Genomic DNA, 21,724 nt, shown 5'->3' on the forward strand with positions numbered 1-21,724 from the left:
CTGGGATTGAGCCCGGCATTGGGCTCTCTGCTTGGCAGGGAGCCTGCTTCCCCCTCTCTCTCTGCCTGCCTCTCTGCCTACTTGTGATCCCTTTCTCTCTGTCAAATAAATAAATAAATAAATAAAATCTTTTTTAAAAAAGTTAACTCTTCTTCTAAAGACCACCTTGCTTAAGAATGCTTGGATCAACCAGGAGATCAAAGAAGAACTGAAACAATTCATGGAAACCAATGAGAATGAAGACACTTCGGTCCAAAACCTATGGGATACAGCAAAGGCGGTCCTAAGGGGGAAATACATAGCCATCCAAGCCTCCCTCAAAAAAACTGAAAAATCCAGAATACACCAGCTGTCTCTACACCTTAAAGAACTGGAGAATCAACAACAAATCAAACCAACTCCACACATAAGAAGGAAAATCATCAAGATTAGAGCTGAGATCAATGAGGTAGAAACCAGAGATACAGTAGAACGTATCAATAAAACTAGAAGCTGGTTTTTTGAAAGAATCAATAAGATTGATAAACCATTAGGCACACTAATCCAAAAGGAAAGAGAGAAAGCCCAAATTCATAAAATTATGAATGAAAAGGGAGAGATCACAACTAACACCAAGGAAGTAGAAACAATCATCAGAAGTTATTATCAACAGTTATATGCCAATAAGCTTAGCAACCTAGATGAAATGGATGCATTCCTGGAAAACAATAGTATCAACTACCAAAATTGAACCAGGAAGAAATTGACAACCTGAATGGACCGATATCTAATAATGAGATTGAAGCAGTGATCAAAAACCTCCCAAAAAACAAGAGCCCAGGACCTGATGGATTCCCTGGGGAATTCTACCAAACTTTCAAAGAAGAAATAACACCTATTCTTCTGAAGCTGTTTCAAAAAATTGAAGCAGAAGGAAAACTTCCAGACTCTTTCTATGAAGCTAGCATTACCCTGCTCCCCAAACCAGGCAAAGACCCTACCAAAAAGGAGAATTTCAGACCAATATCACTGATGAATATGGATGCTAAGATTCTCAACAAGATCCTAGCAAACAGGATCCAATAGCACATTAAAAAGATTATCCACCATGACCAGATGGGATTCATCCCTGGGCTACAAGGATGGTTCAACATTCGCAAATCAATCAATGTGATACAACAAATTAATATGAGAAGAGAGAAGAACCACATGGTCCTCTCAATTGATGGAGAAAAAGCATTTGACAAAAATCCAGCATCCATTCCTGATTAAAACGCTTCAAAGTATAGGGATGGAGGGAACATTCCTGAACCTCATCAAATCTATCTATGAAAGACCCACAGCAAATATCATCCTCAATGGGAAAAAGCTTGCAGCCTTCCCATTGAGATCAGGAACAAGACAAGGATGCCCATTTCACCACTCTTGTTCAACATAGTATTAGAAGTCCTAGCAACAGCAATCAGACAACAAAGAGAAATAAAAGGTGTCCAAATTGGCAATGAAGAAGTCAAACTCTCTCTATTTGCAGATGACATGATTCTTTATATGGAAAACCCAAAAGACTCCACCCCCAAACTACTAGAAATCATACAGCAATTCAGCAACGTGGCAGGATACAAAGTCAATGTTCAGAAAGCAGTGGCTTTCTTATACACTAACAATGAAAATACAGAAAGGGAAATTGGAGAATCGATTTCATTTACTATAGCACCAAGAACCATAAGATACCTGGGAATAAACCTAACCAAAGAGGTAAAGGATCTGTACTCGAGGAACTACAGAACACTCATGAAAGAAATTGAAGAAGACACAAAAAGATGGAAGACCATTCCATGCTCTTGGATCGGAAGAATAAACATTGTTAAAATGTCTATACTGCCTAGAGCAATCTATACTTTTAATGTCATTCCGATCAAAATTCCACTGGTATTCTTCAAAGAGCTGGAGCAAATAATCCAAAAATTTGTACGGAATCAGAAGAGACCCCGAATCACTAAGGAAAGATTGCAAAACAAAAATAAAGCTGGGGGCATCACGTTACCTGATTTCAAGCTTTATTACAAAGCTGTGATCACCAAGACAGCATGGTACTGGCATAAAAACAGACACATAGACCAGTGGAACAGAGTAGAGAGCCCAGATATGGACCCTCAACTCTATGGTCAATTAATCTTTGACAAAACAGGAAAAAATATACAGTGGAAAAAAGACAGTCTCTTCAATAAATGGTGCTGGGAAAACTGGACAGCTATGAGTAGAAGAATGAAACTCGACCATTCTCTTACACCGTACACAAAGATAAACTCAAAATGGATAAAAGACCTCAACGTGAGATAGGAATCCATCAGAATCCTAGAGGAGAACATAGGCAGTAATCTCTTCGATATCAGCCACAGCAACTTCTTTCAAGATACGTCTCCAAAGGCTGAAGAATAAATGAAACAAGATGGGATTGGGAGGGAGCCAAACCATAAGTGACTCTTAATCTCACAAAACAAACTGAGGGTTGCTGGGGGGAAGGGGGGTTGGGAGAAGGGGGGTGGGGTTATGGACATTGGGGAGGGTATGTGCTTTGGTGAGTGCTGTGAAGTGTGTAAACCTGGCGATTCACAGACCTGTACCCCTGGGGATAAAAATATATGTTTATAAAAAATAAAAAAAAAATAAACAAAATAAAACAAAACAAACAAAACAAAACAAAACAAAAAGATATGTCTCCAAAGGCAAAGGAAACAAAAACGAAAATAAACTTTTGGGACTTCATCAAAATCAAAAGCTTCTGCACAGCAAAGGAAACAGTCAAAAAAACAAAGAGGCAACCCACGGAATGGGAGAAGATATTTGCAAATGACAGTACAGACAAAAGGTTGATATCCAGGATCTATAATGAACTCCTCAAACTCAACACACACGAAACAGGCAAACATATCAAAAAATGGGCAGAAGATATGAACAGACACTTCTCCAATGAAGACATACAAATGCTATCAGACACATGAAAAAATGTTCATCATCACTAGTCCTCAGGGAGTTTCAGATTAAAACCACATTGAGATATCACCTTACACCAGTTAGAATGGCCAAAATTAACAAAACAGGAAACAACATGTGTTGGAGAGGATGTGGAGAAAGGGGAACCCTCTTCCACTGTTGGTGGGAATGCAAGTTGGTGCAGCCTCTTTGGAAAACAGTGTGGAGATTCCTCAAGAAATTAAAAATAGAACTTCCCTATGACCCTGCCATTGCACTCCTGGGTATTTACTCCAAAGATACAGATATCGTGAAAAGAAGGGCCATCTGTACCCCAATGTTTATAGCAGCAATGGCCACGGTCGCCAAACTATGGAAAGAACCAAGATGCCCTTCAACGGACGAATGGATAAGGAAGATGTGGTCCATATACACTATGGAGTATATGCCTCCATTAGAAAGGATGAACACCCAACTTGTAGTAACATGGACCAGACTGGAAGAGATCATGCTGAGTGAAATAAGTCAAATAGAGAGAGTCAATTATCATATGGTTTCACTTATTTGTGGAGCATAACAAAAAGCATGGAGGACAAGTGGTGTTAGAGAGGAGAAGGGAGTTGGGGGAAATTGGAAGGGCATGTGAAACATGAGAGACTACGGATGTGAAAAACAATCTAAGGGGTTTGAAGTGGCGGGGGGTTGGGAGGTTGAGGTACCAGGTTGTGGGTATTATAGAGGGCATGGATTGCATGAAACACCGGGTGTGGTGAAAAAAATAATGAATACTGTTATGCTGAAAATAAATAAATTAATATTTTAAAAAAGTTAACTCTTCTTAAGCCAAAGAATCAGTCATCTGTGGTGACATTTCAGGCATAAATATAAGAGAGAGAGTTGGCCAGAGACTTTTCTACTTGTCACATCTCTGGAAAAGGACAATTCTTGACTTGCCTCTGGGTTTTTTCTATTTGTGTCCTTTGTACCACTGGCCCACCACTCAAAATCACTGACTTTCAGAGACTATGTTAGCTGTTCCTAAACAGAAGGCTAAACATCTTTTCAGCTGTAACCCTGCCAAGTGGTCATTGCACCCTTCCATAAATGGAACACTTGGGATCTTTTGAAGGGAGGCCACTTTGCCATTGCTCCCACTTGAAGATGGGATGAGAGACCAAGATAGCCACTTTATAGACCTGATGCCAAATCCAAGGAAAGACTGAATAGTAACCAGGTTCTTCATACTCTCATGAATTTCAGAAGTGTACTTCTAAAACAGAGAGTTGTGGAAATTTTTTTTCTTCCAAGTAAGTTCAAAAAATAGTTACAGTACTTTGCCTTGAGTGGGTAGAGCTGATTTTTCACTGATTGTTACTTTTGTAATTATCTTTGCTGTAGCAATCTTAATTATTGTCTTTGATATGTGTAGTGTTGCCTTTGTGCCACACCTTGTGCTCAGTAATTTAAATACATTTTTCCTTAATCTTCACTAATATAAACAAAATACATTCTGAAATGGTCTGTTTTTTCATCACTATATCTCAGGACTTAGAGGAGAGTCTGTCCCCGTTAACTACTCGTTCAGTAAAGTTTTTATGCATGTTCTCTCTAACATTCTTCATGCCATTCTTTGCTTTGCTACTCCTATTTATTCTTAAGGTCTAAGTTTAAATGTCACTCCTTTTGAAAGTCATTCCCTGATTCCCAATTCAAAATAAGTTCTCCCTCTAAAGTCTCCAGGCAATTTCTTATAACATCTCTCCTAATCTGTCATTCTATATTTATACTTACTTAATACTTTTGTTTCCTTGGAATTTAGCTCCATTAGGGAAAGGACAATATTTTTATGTTGATTATTGTGTTCCCAGTAATTACCACCATGCCAGAGGTGCTCTATAAATACTGGTTAAAATAACAAATCCATGAGGTGGGTCATATTAGCCCCATTTTATTGATGATGAATTTGAGACTCAACTAAATGACTCAAGATTACATAAAAAAAAAATCAGTATTGACCTAGCTATAACCTTCTATTGATTGCCAGTTATGGCTAGGTGTTTTGTATTTCCTCACTTGGTTTTGCCACAACCCTGCCAGTAGCTTTTCATTATTCAAGTGAAGAATTTAATGCACACGAGGGCCCAGTGACTTGCCTATATTCATAAAGCTAGTGAGTAATGGAATCTGAAGTATGTTTGACCTCAAAGCCCATATTGTATTGTGTATGCCATTCTCCCAGGGACATTGCTCTGGTGTGAGCTTGTGCAGACACATGGGTAGTATGCACATGCTTTTATGTATGTATTCCTTAATCTTCACTAATATAAACAAAATACATTCTGAAATGGTCTGTTTTTTCATCACTATATCTCAGGACTTAGAGGAGAGTAGTATGCTTTTATGTATTTAAATTCTAAATTTCAACTATTCAGTCTGGAGACTTGCCAGTCATCAGCTCAGCAAGTGTCTTCTCTCTCCATAAACCTAATCAGGGGAGTGGAATAACACAGAAGAGTCTCTCTGCCAATATGTTTCAGTCCCAAATGCTTTTGCTAGGCCATATGGCTTTTTAAGCGTCACTTGCAAATATTAGGTAAGACTTGAGAACAATAATTAAAAGTCATAGATCACAGGTTAATTAATCCCTAGCTTCACATAGCACCTGGCCACTGAAGCATTCAACTCCCATGAATGACCTGCAAATCACAGGCCAAATAAACAGATACTAGACAGGCTTCCTCGGCTGGGTAGTAATCCTGACAACCCACAATATATGCAGAGCAATTGAGTATGTTGAAGGCACTTTTATATTCATAATCTTTTTTTTTCTTATTTTCAAAAGAGTTGTGTGAATTGGCCAGGCAGTTTTGTTTTATTTGTTTTCATTTAGTGACATTTAATAACCCATTTAAAAAGGTCAAGATCTTTGCTAAGTACTTTATCTTTCCTATGTCATTTAGTTCCCACAAAAGCTCTAAAAGCTAGGGAATATTGTCATTTTTGCCATATAAACAAAGAAGCTGAGGTTCAGAGAGGGTCAGTGCCTTGCAGAGTCATCTGGTTGGCAGTGGTCAGAGCCAGAACCACCGTGACATCACTCACATTGACATCATTGGTTTCTTCTTTTATTCGCAAGTGCTTTTGTTCACAAGGGCCTTCATAAGTGTTCTATAAAAATTGCTGTAGTTTATTTATTTGGTTCTCAGAGAATCCTGTGAAATATGTAATAGTCTTGCTCTATGTTATAGATGAAAGAACTGTAGTTCAGGCAGGTTGTGTGACTTGTCCAAGGTCACACAGCTGGTGAGTGGCAGAGGCAGGACTTGAACTCAGATGGTTGTGTCTACAGAGCCCAAAATTTCACATATCTGTTCCACTGCATCCCTGGGCTAACTCTGACTTCTGACCCTTAGTCTGCTGTTAATGATGATACCTCATGATTTTGCTTCTAGTATGTTGCAGGATTTGAGAATATTTTTTCCTTGCTAAAGTATCCTAATAAGCACAAAGGAGCCATTAACCCTGAGTGGTAGAACTGTTGCCTTCCCCATGTGTTGGACTAGGCAGAAGAGGCATACATTGAAGGAGTTTTCAGAGGTCATAACATTGTATCTGTCCATGGAGCTTCCAGTGATTGCTGCTTGAGAATGTTAACTAACAAACACCCAGGAACCTTCCCTTTTGTCCCCCTGGGACTGAACACAGTTGTGGATGAATGCAATCATGTGGTCCAGCAGAAGCATTTCCATATGGTGATTAATTAGGGTCAGGTGTCAGGGACTGGAGACCTGAGGTTTGGCTGAGATTTTGCTAATGACAAGAAAGAAGGTACCCTTCATGCTTTGGGTTGGGTATGGGCTGGCAGGTGGGCACTCCAAATTTGATTATGCCTATGGCATTTTGGTGGGAAAAACCATCAAACTCAAAGTTGTGAGACACCTGAGTCTTGTTTGATCTTTTTTTTTTTTAAACCTATTTTAGGTCTTTATTTCCTTGTCTGTAAAGTGAGGGGGAAGACCTTTTTCACTATTTTATGTGTAAAAATCAAAACAAAACAAGAACAAAATAAGAAAACTGAAAACCCAAACCTTCAGACATCAGATTCATTCATTCACATTAAACCAATATTGAATAAATACCCAGTAGGTGCCTTCAACTATACTCTTGGTCTTGGAGCCAGACCATGACTATGGACTTCCCACCATAAGTAGGTTTTCCAGTAGGACCCACCCCACCAAATCTGCTAGAAAGCCCCACAGTATTATTTACTTAAATGTGCTTTATAACCTGTAAAGCAGGTATTAAGAAGCTTCTTCTGTAAAGATCCAGATGGATAAAAGACCTCAACGTGAGGCAGGAATCCATTAGAATCCTAGAGGAGAACATAGGCAGTAACCTCTTCGACATTGGCCACAGCAACTTCTTTCAAGATATGTCTCCAAAGGCAAAGGAAACAAAGGTGAAAATGAATTTTGGGGACTTCATCAAGATCAAAACCTTCTGCACAGCAAAGGAAACAGTCAGCAAAACAAAGAGGCAACCCACGGAATGGGAGAAGATATTCACAAATGACAATACAGACAAAGGGCTGATATCCAGGATCTATAAAGAACTCCTCAAACTCAACACACACAAAACATATAATCATGTCAAAAAAAAATGGGCAGATGACATGAACAGACACTTCTCCAATGAAGACATACAAATGCTATCAGACACATGAAAAGATGTTCATCATCACTAGCCATCAGGGAGATTCAAATCAAAACCACATTGAGATACCACCTTACACCAATTAGAGTGGCCAAAATTAACAAGACAGTAAACAACATGTGTTGGAGAGGATGTGGAGAAAGGCGAACCCTCTTCCACTGTTGGTGGGAATGCAAGTTGGTGCAGCCACTTGGGAAAACAGTGTGCAGATTCCTTAAGAAATTAAAAATAGAGCTTCCCTATGACCCTGCAATTGCACTACTGGTACTTACCCCAAAGATACAGATGTAGTGAAAAGAAGGGATATCTGTACCCCAATGTTTATAGCAGCAATGGCCACAGTCAACAAACTATGGAAAGAACCAAGATGCCCTTCAACGGACTAATGGATAAGGAAGATGTGGTCCATATACTCTATGGAGTATAATGCCTCCATCAGAAAGAATGAATACCCAACTTTTGTATCAACATGGATGGGACTAGAAAGATTATGCTGAGTGAAATAAGTCAAGCAGAGAGAGTCAATTATCATATGGTCTCACTTGTTTGTGGAGCATAATAAATAACGCAGAGGACGTGGGGAGATGGAGAGGAAAAGGGAATTGGGGGAAATTGGAGGGGAAGATGAACCAGGAGAGACTATGGACTCTGAAAAACAATTAGGGTTTTGGAGGGGTGGGGGCTGGGAGATTGGGTGAGAGTGGTGGTGGGTATTATGGAAGGCACATGTTGCATGGAGTACTGGGTGTGGTGTATAAACAATGAATTCTGGGGTCGCCTGGGTGGCCCAGTGGGTTAAAGCCTCTGCCTTCAGCTCAGGTCATGATCTCAGAGTTCTGAGGTCGAGCCCCACATCAGGCTCTCTGCTTAGCGGGGAGCCTGCTTTCCCCTCTTTCTCTGTCTGCTTCTCTGCCTACTTGTGATCTTTGTCTCTGTCAAATAAATAAATAAAATCTTAAAAAACAAACAAACAAACAAACAAACAAAAAACAATGAATTCTGGAACACTGAAAAGAAATTAGTAAAATAAATGAAAATTAAAAAAAAAAATCCAGATGGTAAATATTTTGGATGCTGTGGGCTAGATGAGCAGTCTCTGTCTTAACTGTTCACCTCTACCATTGTGGTACAAAGGCCGTCATAGACAATGGGCAGACCAGTGGGAATGACTTTAAGTTCCTCTGAGCCCTTGCTTGAAATGCTGTGTGAATTTATGGTGCTAGTGTTTTTGTATTTGGTGGTCTTTGTTAAATACTACTCAGTATCCAACTAAAGCGCTCCTCTGCTCAGAACTCCCTGTTGTCTCTATCCTGCTCTGGCATATCACTTAGCTGAACTCCTTCCTCTCACATAACCTCTACTATGACATTTAGATCCAAGTTAGGCTATTACTAGTAGCATTCAGCATTTATTGTTATCACTCTAGCTGGGGTGGTTTTTATTGTTGCTTTGTCTTTTCATTTTGTTGTTGTTTTTCCAGTCCTTTGTTTGGCAGGCTTCTGCAAATTATGTAGGCTTTCTTTCAGGTATCACCTTCCCCAAATAGACTATCAAGTTTTTAATAGTGAAGCTTTTAATTATCCTCATAAATGTTATCAATAAGAAAATGCTGAGCTTACCTGCTTAGCTTATTGTTGTACCTGGCCCACAGTGAGAGCTCAGGTGGTGGTGTTAACCTCTTTCAAATCATTTGATCATTCTAGAAGGTAAGCTGGCACTACATCTGTCCTGTTTTCAGAATCTAACAACTTGTGCAGTGTGCACATTAAACATTTGCTGAGGGAATTGAGTGCCTACTCTGTGCCAGCCACTACAATAAAGCATTTTATATGTATTTAATCATTGAGTCCTTATAACAACTTTCTGGAATAAATCCTGCCATTAGCAGATGGGGAAATGGAAGATCAGGTAGGAGAAGTACTGCCCAAAGTCATAGTCAGATTCAAACTCTGGTCTATCTAGATCCCAAGTCTAGATTCTTCACCATCTTATTATCTTTCCAGGGATTTGTATGGTCCTTTCTCATTTGCTTCTGAATATGTTTTGTTTATCCTAATGAAGAATATGATTCCTGAAGGGGGGGCATGTTTCACTTTTTTTTTTTTTTAAACACTGCCCCTCATAGTGTTTGGCACAAAGTGGAAGATTAATATCATTATTTTGCACATCACTTGATGGACATTGAAGCATTTCTCTCCTGGGTATTTTAGTGCCACAAAGGATTTCTATCTTTCCCCAAATGGAGTCCCTTCTATTATAAAACCATTTTCCCCATCTTCAGGGACTGAATGCACTTTGAATACCCTAAATCCAAAGACTGACATCTCTAACTAGCAGAATAATTATAGGTGGTACCTCAGGGGGTTAAAGGGAGTGAGGCCTCCCATTTAATTAACCTGGGTTTGTAACCAGCCACAGACAGGCTTGTGAAGAGAGGTGAAACAGCTTGTACTCTGCATTACTGGGGTGAAGGCAGATGTATTTTTGTGCCTATGGTGCTTCTGATACAGAAAAGGACATTTGGTGCTTATTCCCGAAGGTCACTTGATCTGTTCCCATTGTCCAAGGAGCTCTCAGAATTAAGACTCTCAACTGGCAGTAGTCACTTCTCCCATGTTCTCACAGTGCTCTCTTGAATTTATGGTAAGGAAAAGGATGGTGCTAATCTAAATTCAAGATATTGTAGGTGTTTTACTTTCTTTCATTAAGTATCCATCCCAGATATGCAAGGTAGTAATTCACCTCTTTTTTGTTCTTGTTATGTGCTTTCTTAATTTGGCATAAGGTTAAAAGTACAATTCAGATACGAACTAGACCTCCAACAGACCTCTCAAAGTGCTATTCCATCTTTTGTTAAGATCCCATGAAACTGGCAAAAAAGTTTGCTAATGTTTAAGTGTTTCTACAAATAACAAATGTTTATATTTTATAGCAACTCACTCACTGCTCTTAGCCTCAGGAACAATGTTCATTTGCCTTTGTTAGCAATTTTTGTTACCTAGTTGTACAAGGCTTACCATTTAATTCTAGGTGTTAAAGTACCTATTATTATTACCATTATTGCTATTACTGTAACAAAAGTAACATGTTTGAGCACATTCTGTGGACCAGGCATCGTTCTCTGATGAGAGTGCTATACATTGCTATATAATGCTATTATAGAATTATTCTATAATTCTCATAATATGAAGATCCAGTGTCAATTCTGTTTTGCACACAGGGAAACTAAGGCACAGACATATGTTTCCTGGCCTTAAAAAATCTGCTTGTCAAATAGGGGACTAAAGCATGGGCACATATGATCAAAATACAAAGCAGAGGGAGCTAAGTCCTATCTAAGGTAAAATTAAATACCTTTGTGTAGGTGGAAGACTGAGCAAATACATCACAATCTCTGCTCCCATGCACACAATAGACATTGCTAATTAATCATGACACTCTTTCCTACTGGTCCCAAATATGGTCTAAGAATTTCTCTCCAAAGCTTTCCAGATAATCATGCCAAGTGATCAGTTTTTCTTTAGTATGACTGCTTTTTATTTATAACCAATGAACTTAAGAGGTGTGAGAGAACATTTCCCATTGGGGACACACATACGCACACACACACACACACACACACACACATACACACAAATCACAGTTGTCATTTGAAATCCATTCGTTCAACAAATATTTATTGATAATCTAGTCCATATTGTATTAGAAATGTTGACCCCTATGCCTAAAGCAATAGCCTGATCTTGAGAAGGGGAGTAGATTATTTTTTTTATATATTTTTTTAATTTTTTATTTTTTATAAACATATATTTTTATCCCCAGGGGTACAGGTCTGTGAATCACCAGGTTTACACACTTCACAGCACTCACCAAAGCACATACCCTCCCCAATGTCCATAATCCCACCCCTTCTCCCAAACCCCCTTTCCCCAGCAACCCTCAGTTTGTTTTGTGAGATTAAGAGTCACTTATGGTTTGTCTCCCTCCCAATCCCATCTTGTTTCATTTATTCTTCTCCTACCCACTTAAGCCCCCATGATGCATCAGCAATGTCCACAATAGCCAAACTATGGAAAGAACCTAGATGTCCATCAACAGATGAACGGATCAAGAAGATGGGAGTAGATTATTTTTAAAACAGAGTAATACATTATTATATCTAGTGATAATATAGGCTACTAAGAAAATAATGCCCTGTAAGGAAGCAGAGAATAAGAGGTAGTCGGGGAGGTCCTATTTTAGATAGAGAGGTTAAGGAGGTCCTATTTTATGAGATGATATTTGAGACTTGGTTGAGGAAAGGAAGGGAATATAAATACCTAGAACTTCAGACAGAGACTCTCTGACTTACTGTAGAGGAACAAGAACAGAGTTGTCATTTTAAAAGCACATTGTTTTCCTATGCATGAACTCTCTGCTATCTTCTGTTGCACTAGAATACATCCAGAGTCCTCACTTCTGTTACAGACCCTGGAGATCTGGCCCCTGGCTAATTTTCTGAACTCCTGCACTACCCCCTTCACTCCAATGTAACTATCCTGTCTTCCTGCTTTTTCAAACACTTCTACCTCAAGGGCTTTGTACTTTTTCAATGCTGTTTCTCTCTTATCTTTGAGTTATTTCAGGTAGAGACACAAGTATAATTCATCTTCTGACTCCAAACCTTCCATGAGTCTTTTGTAAAGAGATACACATGCCAAGTTCACTACCAGGTGTTCTGAGCCAAGCAGCATCAGAGTTCCAAGTCTCAGTGAGTGTGACTCTTCCTTGTTGGCTCTGTCCCCTAAAAATCTGGTAGACAGAATTAGTAGAATGAGTTAAGTGGATTAGCATTATACACTCGGCTAATGCCATGAGTAGAGGTCTGATGACTCTTGGAAGCAAAATTAATTTAAGAGCATGACCTGAGTGTCATGATACCTTCAAGCACTTGTAAAGATAGCATCAGTAGCTTATAGTTTACAAGTGTCTTCTAACATTGTAGTTATATTAGTAAAAACTGACTTGCAGTAAACTAATATTGACTCATCTATTTATCTTTATGAGCAAGAACATTCTGTAGTGAGTTAATAAGCCAGGATTTAGAGGGACATTTTTGGTAGTTAGCCTTCAAGATGGTCTCTCCAAATCATCACTTCCTGGTATTTGTGACCTTGCATAGTCCCAACACACACTGGCTCAAGGCTGTGACCAAAAGAATGCTATGGAGACTGTGCAACAGAGTATGATTGCCAAGTCTAGTGACCTAAGGCATTGAGCTTTTGCCTTGACCACTTAGATAACTTGGTCTGGAAGAAGCCAGCCACCATGTTGTGAGAATGTTCAAGTATCCCTGTGGAGAGCTTCACATGGAGAGGAACTGAGATTTTCCAAACAGCACCAGTCTGATAGCCATGTGAGTAAGCCACTTTGGAAGCAAATTCTCCAGACCATTGAAGCCTTCAGGTAACTGCAGCCCTGACAGACTTTTAACTGTAGCCCATGAGACACCCAAGCCACAGTTTCTAGCCAAGGAATTCCTGAATTCTTGACCACAAAATCTCTGAGAGCAAATAGGTGATTCTTGTTATCATAAACACTAAGTTTTAGGGGACTTTGTCATATAGAAGTAGATATGTGACAATATATTATTATTATTATAAATATATAATATAACATTGGTGATACTTTAGGACTGAACCCCTTTGTTCTTCCAATAAAGTCCAAACTATTTGCCATGATCCATGATGTCCTGGTGATGTGAATCCTGATGGATTCTCCAAATCCATCTCTTGAGAAACATTACATAGGGAATAGTTCTCAAGTGTCTATGATATCCTAATCCTGGGGAGATCAGAGTAGGTGTCCTCAATACGATGACCAATTGTCCTTGCTTATCTTCAACTGAGTGTTCCTGGAATACAGGACTTTCAGTGTTGAAAATGGAAAGTGCTAGGAAACCCAGAATAAGATGGTTTCCATATTTCCAGAAGACATCAGAAGGATCAGGATCCTGAAGGATGAACAAAGAAATAAGGCAAGATTTGGTATCTTAGGAAAAGCCTGAAAAGGGGGCAGAGTATTAGGAATATGTGAAGGGAAAATGTTCTCTTATGTTCAAGAATGCATTCCCAGAAATTAAAGGAAGTAGGTGCTCAAAACTCCTTCTCTGGTCCAACCTCATATTTTTTTTTTAAGATTTTATTTATTTATTTGACAGTGATCACAAGTAGGCAGAGAGGCAGGCAGAGAGAGAGGAGGAAGCAGGCTCCCCACCAAGCAGAGAGCCTGATGCAGGGCTCGATCCCAGGACCCTGAGATCATGACCCGAGCTGAAGACAGAGGCTTAACCCACTGAGCCACCCAGGTGCCCCCCAACCTCATATTCTTATCCTTGCTATTTACATTGATGCTATTCCAATATTCTTTCTTTTCTTTAACATATCAGGTTGCTTTTTAAAAAAATTTTTTTTTTAAATTTTTAAATTTCTTTTTGGTGTTCCAGAATTCATTGTTTATGTATCAGGTTGCTTTTTAATTCAGTTTCTTTTGCCCTTGCTGTTTCCTCTGTCTAAAACATCCTTCACTCAAATTTTCATGTAGCTGTCTTATCTTAAATATATCTTCCTTGGAGAGGTCTTTTCTGACTCCACTGTCAAAAACATCCCTGTATGTTCAGCCTCATCTTGTTCATGTCTGTCACATTGTTCCATTTTATTATCTTCAAAGTAAATATTATGATCAGAAATTATATTTCATGTGTATTTATTTTTCTTGCTTTGTGAGAACATGGGCCTTTTCTGTTTGTTCATCACCATACCTGTCTGCTGATCGTGGTGCTATCAAAGAGCACTAATCTCTGTTGAACGAATAATGAACAAAAGCATTTAGGGTGGCACAATAACCCCAGTGAAGGGTTTCATCTTAATATACTCAGATTTAAGATCCTTCAGGGTCTTCCTATTGTCATCAGGATAAAATACCAACTCTTTAGCATAGTCTAAGAGACCTTTATTATCCAAACTCTGAGTATCTTTTTTAGCTTCAACTCTTGCTGCTGTCCATCTTTGCTTATATGCTTCATGCATACTGATATTGGTGAGGATATATAGGCTATCTCAAATGGTGTTACTACTTCATACTCTATTTATGTTATATTTACATGTAATAGATGTATATTATATTATTTTTATATTTTATATTTTATAAGTCACATTCATCCTTTGGGTCTTAAAAACGAAAACAAGAACAACTTCCTGGAGAATCCTTCCCCTATAGCACCCCACCCAGTCTCACAGAGCACCCGCGCTTCCTGCCGTAATATGTAGAACACTATCAGTTGCCTAATTAATTGTTTTCCATGCTACACTATAAACTTCATGAGAGCAGGGAACCCTGGATCTTAGTCACTACTACACAGTGCTTGACAAAAAGGAAGCCTCTAAGTAAACCTCAGACTTAAAATGCGAAAGCTTGGAGAATGTGTAAAGGAAGAAAAAAATGTGTAAGAAATACATCTGAATATTCACATAGTTCTCCAGTTGCATTAGTTTGATGCCTAGGAGTTAGGTTCGTGCCCGTGGCTAGTTAAGTAAGCTTTCGCCAGCTGCAGAAATACTTTTCAGGGGAATCACACAGCTAGAGCATTGGGGCCCCACCCTCAACTCTACTGTGATTTGTTACCTCTTTCTGTTCATTGCCTTGGGGAAATAGACAATGTTTACCTATTGCCAATGCAAAGCTTAGCAGATGGTGAATGTCCTGTGTTCTGCCAACAAGAGTTAGGAGGAATAACTAGAATTCATTTGCTTGAGACAAACTCTAGCCAGGGATTTAACTGAGAGTTGGCAAAGGTAAGCTGATAGCTTATGATTGATTTCTGTGTTCCAAGTAAAAAATGTTGTCTATTTAGTGGCCCTAATAAGGAGATAGTTAGTTAGAATTCTTTTTAAAAAAGATTTATTATGGAAAGAGTGATAATGCAAGCAAGTTCATTATAAAAGAGGCAGAAGGAGAGAGAATCTCAAGCCAAGTTCCTGCTGAGCATGGAGCCTGACACAGGCGCAATCTCAAGGCCCTGAGATCATGACCAGAGCTGAAACCGAGCAGCATTCAACACAGTGAGACACCCAGGGGCCCCTAGAATTCTTATAGTATCTCCCATCCCCAAATGCCCACCTTTTCTCTCCATGATCCATCATTTGATTCTCTTTCCTATCTCTCTACTTTGCCTTCTCTTCTATGGATATTTCAAATGATCTTATAAAGGCTTCTTTAGCCAGGCATCATAAAAAACATAGAATTATAGGAAAAAAACCTGTAAGGGTAATTTTGCTCTGTGATTTCCAAAGGCCAGTTGGTTCATGAATTTGTGTCAGGTTGGCTGGCTTTTTGAGAACCACTTAGAAAACCATGACAAACAGACATAACTAGGTCTCATCTGGAGGTCTGATTCAGCAGTTTGGGAGGAAGACAGTCATTGGTGTTTTTAACACTTCTTTAGGTGATTCCAAACCAGCTAGACTTAAGAACCATTGAATTAGAGCCTCTTCTATAATATGATCTTGAATCTGGCCCCCAAATATTTGATAGTGCTCAAATTGCACCTGTTCAAACACCAGAATATTTCAGAGTGCTCTTGCAAACTGATCTGAGTGAATTTGGTCACTTATGATTATTGGGTGCTATTTGTTAATTTCAGGGGCCTCCATGATTTAGAAGCAAGAGCTTATTAAGTTTCATCTTACACAGCTTTGCAACTGAGCTACATACTATAAAAAAGCAGTTCACAGACTGCTTTCTGCCACAGATATGAGCAAGTAGACAAGACCTGACCGTATGAAAAGTTCACTAGACATAGAGCTACCTGAATCATGGGAATCTCTAAACTTCCTATTGAAAGGTGACACAAACCTTTTACATCAATATCTGAACTAATGTATTTATAATGCCAATCCTAGGTGCTATTCTGAAGTGTGTCTCTAGGCTTGCCAGATTCTTCTGTCTTTACATATGAGGGTGTTTGTAATATCCTACACTAATTAACCAAACCTTTGATTTTGACAAGTGATAAAAGTAGCTAACCCTTGTGTGAGCTTCTATCCCTGGAGTCAGTAGTCCTGATTAAGGTACTGAAAATGTTAACTAGCTATTTTCAGGTTATATACTAAAGCTAGTTCACACATGCATGTAGAAATTCCTGGTCTATTTTCAGGTATTTTTGAAATAAATTGTAAATCCCATAAGAAATGAAGACTGCGGTGAAAGAATATATTAAGTCTCTGGTGGTGAAAACGTTGGCGAACATGATAAGAACATGCCAAACATTTATACTAAAAACCCCAAAAGTGAGAAAATTGGAGCAATTGCTTCTACATAACATTCCCAAAACTTGTTATTCTCCTAGAGTTAGATAAATTGAGATTTTCTTTTTAAAAATTTTATTCATTTATTTGACAGCGCATAAACAGGGGGAGCAACAGGCAGAGACAGAAGCAGGTTTCCCACTGAGCAGGGTGCCTGATGTGGTGCTCTACCCAGGACTCTGGGATCATGACCTGAGCCAAAGACAGATGCTTAATTGACTGAGCCACCAGGCACTATAAATTGAGCTTTTTTGGTATGTCCTTTTAAGCAGTAGGCTCAAGAATGTCTTTGCCTCCCTGACCCTAATTTTTCTCACCTGAAAATGAAAGGCATTGGACTAAATTATTTCTGGTTGTTCATTTCCATTTAATATTTTCAAGATCAGGGTTATTTTTTCATTCTTTATAAACACATGTGCAAACACATATAAGTCAATTCATTAACATTGAATTTGGATCAATTTCCAAATAAGTTGACAGAATTTGTTTAAAATGTCAGAGTAGCTAAACTGGTTGGATGAATTAGTTGGACAAAGTAAATTTGGTTAAATTCAGGATAATTGTGGCAGCTTTATTTTCATATGGTTATGATAATCAAAACCAAGTAAGCTAAATTAAAATATTATTTTTATGTGTTTAAAATCTGTAACTCAAAAGATCATGTATATGTATGTTTTGGGGGTGTTTGTCTTTTTAACAGTGCAATCCAATAGCAAACTAAGCTGTTGCCCATCCTAGGGTCCTGATGTATACTAATTGTAAATAGCTTTTTAAATTCAAACAAAGGAAGCTGACAAGAGTGTGAGTGCAGCATGGGGAATGGTATATAATTGGTGGTAAAGAATAGGGATTTGAGGTTGAGCCAAAAAATTCACTCTTCTTCCTGTTTTTTATTTTCACATTGTTTCACACTCATCTCTCTGACACTGGATGGGTGCTGTTTTGTTTTGTTTTGTTTTTCTCATACCAAGCAATTCTGTGACACCAACTGGGGACACTACAATTCAGTTAAATTCTAACAATAACTGGAGTTAGCACAGATCCCACAGGTCAAGGACTTGGTCCTACGATCCTATTGCACACTTCGGGTTCCAGGGCACCCACAATTCTGTCTAAGTTGGCTACAGATCAGAGATTCCTATGACAGTTTCCCCTTGGATTTATTTGCTAGGACAGCTCACAGAACTCAGGGAAGCATTCACATTTATCAGTTCATTATAAAAGCATATGATAAAGGACACAGATGAACAGTCAGATGAAGAGATACATACAGTAAAATTTGGAAGGGACCCCAGTGCAAGAGCTTCTGTCCCTTTGGATATCTGGATATGTTCATCCACCTAGAAACTCCCTGAAAGCTATGCTAATGGCACTTTTACGGAAGATTGCTCACATAGGTATAATCAATTATTAACTCAATTTCCAGCCCTTCTTCCCTCTCTGGATGATGGGGGTGGGACTGAAAATTCCAAGCTTCCTATCATGACTTGGCTTTTCTGATGACCAGCCTCTATCCAGCAGCTATCTAGGAGCCCATCAAAGGTTACCTCATTAGAACAAAACATGCTTCCATCACTGAAGAAATTCCAAGGGGCTTAGGAGTTCTGTGTCAATAACTAGGGAAGAGATCACTATATACATTATTCTATGGTTTCACAGACAGTTAGACATAGATTTGAGGACTGTGTTGTTAACTGATTGTAACCAGTTACAAGCTGGTAGACAAGTAGTGGAAAACTATTTAACCACTCTGAACTCTTTTTTTCTGAGAAATGGGAATAATAATAATAATGCCTGTCAATTTGTGATTAAATTAAATTAAATGAACAACATAAAATGTTTATCAAACTATTTGGCTTATAGTTTGTAATTCAAGCATAAATTGTGTGGTATTTCATTGCTTTCCTGCTCTGTCTATGGTTGTACAATACTTGTGTAGATATGGACCAAGAGAACCAATCCTGGCCACTCTAATTATCTTTCCTTGTAACAGCTTTATTGAGAAATAATTCATATATCATACAGTTTGCCCATTTAAAGTGTAAAATTCACAGGTATGTGCAATCATTGCCACTATCAATTTTAGAAAGTCTTTATTATCCCCCAAAGAAGCCCTTCACCTATAAACCTACACATTTTTGGTGATGCTCATAAATCTGAGATTTACTGTGGTATCTTTGGTTAAGTACTTCCAGAGTTGTTTGGTGAGTCATTTTTCTGTGCAAGGCCACTTTCCTGATAGACATGATCAATTGTTCTGTTTGATGGATGGAGTCTCATGTACCCACAAATGCGGACAAAGTAAGGGGTCACCTATTCTGCTGGTTTGAGAGGTCCTGGGATAAATACACCACAGAAATATCTCTTTAGCACCTGTTTGTGCGGCAAAAATATCTCCATGTGGATTGGCTTAGTCTGTTTGGGCCGATAAAGCAAAATATCATAAATTGGGTGGCTTAAACAACCAATATGTATTTCTCATGGCTCTGGAGTCTGGAAAGTCCAAGATCAAGGCACTAGCACAATCAGTGTCTGCTTCCTGGTTCATAGATGACCATCTTTTTGCTTTGTCCTCACATGGCAGAATGGCAAAGGAGCTGTGTGTGTGTGTGTGTGTGTGTGTGTGTGTGTGTATTTATAAGGGCACCAACCCCGTTCATGAGGACCCTGCATGTATGACCCTAATAACCTTCCCAAAGCCCCCGCCTTCAAATACCATCATTTTTGGGAAGAGGTTTCAACATACAAATTCTGGGGAACACAAAAATTTAATCTATAGCATTCTGCCTCTGCCCCTCAAAATTCATGTCCTTCTTTTTATTTTTTTAAGATTTTTTACTTATTTATTTGACAGAGAGAGAGAGAAAGAGAGAGAGAGAGAGAGAAATCTCAAGTAGGCAGGCAAAGAGAGGGGGAATCAGCCTCCCTGCTGAGCAGAGAGCCTGATGCAGAGCTCAATCCCAGAACTCTGAGATCATGACCTAAGCTGAAGGCAGAGCCTTAACCCACTGAAACACCCAGGTGCCCCAATTCATGTCCTTCTTTAATGAAAAATATATTCATTGCACACTAGTAGCCCCAAAGGTCTTAACTTGTTTTAGTATGGACTTTGAAGTCTAAGTCCAGTCTCATGTAAATATCATCTCAATCAAATATGAATGAGACTCAGGTATAATTCATTCAGAGGCAAAATTCTTTTTCCCCTGCGTACCACAAAATCGGACAAGTTATGTGCTTCCAAAATACAATGGTGGGGAAAACATACGATAGACATTCCTTTTCCCAAAGGGTTACATGAAAGAAGAAAAGCTAACAGTTTTCAAATAAGTTAAAAACCTAATAGTACAAATTCTGTGAGACCTTAAGCCTCAAGAATAATCTTCTTTGACTTGATATTCTACTTTTCAAGTCCCCTGGCTTGGCAGTGTCACTTTCTTGACTTGCTGGGACTGCCCTCTGGCAGTGACCCTCTGCCTAGGCCTCATCCCCACCATGGTTCTCTGTTACAGCCCCACACCAGCTACTAGAGCAGCTCTTCCAGGCTGGGGTCCCTGGACCTTGGCTCTTCTGAGTGGCCCTGACCTTATGACAACACTAGGCAAAGCCCGTGCTGCAGTTTTCTATGAGGGCCCCATCCCTGGACACCCTGGGCTGGGGTATCTTGGCCCATTTGAATGAGAGAGGTGGCCCCACCCTTAGAAACTTCTGCCCTCAGTCCCTTGTGCTCTGAGCCTGTGGTGGGATTAGCATTCTCTGAATCATCTTTAGTATCATTGTTCCTTTGTCTTGAAGAAGAGCATCTATGATTGAGATGGCTAACGCACACTAATCTCCTTATCAGATGGCTCCTGGGCCATTTTCCAATAAGATAGAATGAGAATTTTTCAAATCTTTAAAATTTTCCTTTCTTTTTGATTAACAATTTCATTTTCAAGCTATATTTCTCTTTTTGCATCTTACTATAAGCAGTGAGGAGGAGCCAAGTTGCACCTTCAACACATTGCTTAGAAATTTCCTTAGCTAAATATCCCATTTCTTCACTTGGAAATTCTACCTTCCACAAGATATTGGAACACAAACACTTTTCAACCAGGTCCTTTGCCACTTTCTCACAAAGATGACCTTTCCTCCTGTTTCCAACAACTTGTTATATCCTCATTTCACTTTGAGAACTCCTCAGAATGGACTTTACTATCCATATTTCTACCAAAATTCTTTTCAAGATTACTTAGGTGTCCTCTAAGAACACTGAGGCTTTCTCTGCAACTTTCCTGTTTTTGTTGAGTTATCACCAGTCATTTTTAAAAGTTTGTCAATGGAAGTTTAGGATTTTTCTAAGTATGCACCTCAAAATTTGCCCAGCCTCTGTTACCAGGTTCCAAAACTACTTCCACATTGTTGGGTATTTGTCCCTGACTCCCATAGAGAGATTGGATCACAAAATTATGAGTGCTGAGAAGTCCTGTGATCTTCTGTCTCTAAACTGGAGACCAAGGAGTCTGGTGGTATAATGCAGTCCAAGTCTGAAGGCCTGAGAACCAAAGGAGCTAGTGATACCGTTTCCAATTTGGGTCTGAAGGCCTAAGAGCCAGGACTGTGGGAAGATTAATGTGTCAGCTGAAACAATCAGGCAGGAAGAGTCTTCCTTTCTTTGCCTTCTTGTTCTATTCTGGCCCTTCAAAGAGTTAATGATGACCACCTGTATTGAGGAGCAT

The sequence above is a fragment of the Mustela nivalis genome (genome assembly GCF_964662115.1).
Source record: "Mustela nivalis genome assembly, chromosome: 3".
In the NCBI taxonomy this organism is placed as follows: Eukaryota; Metazoa; Chordata; class Mammalia; order Carnivora; family Mustelidae; genus Mustela; species Mustela nivalis.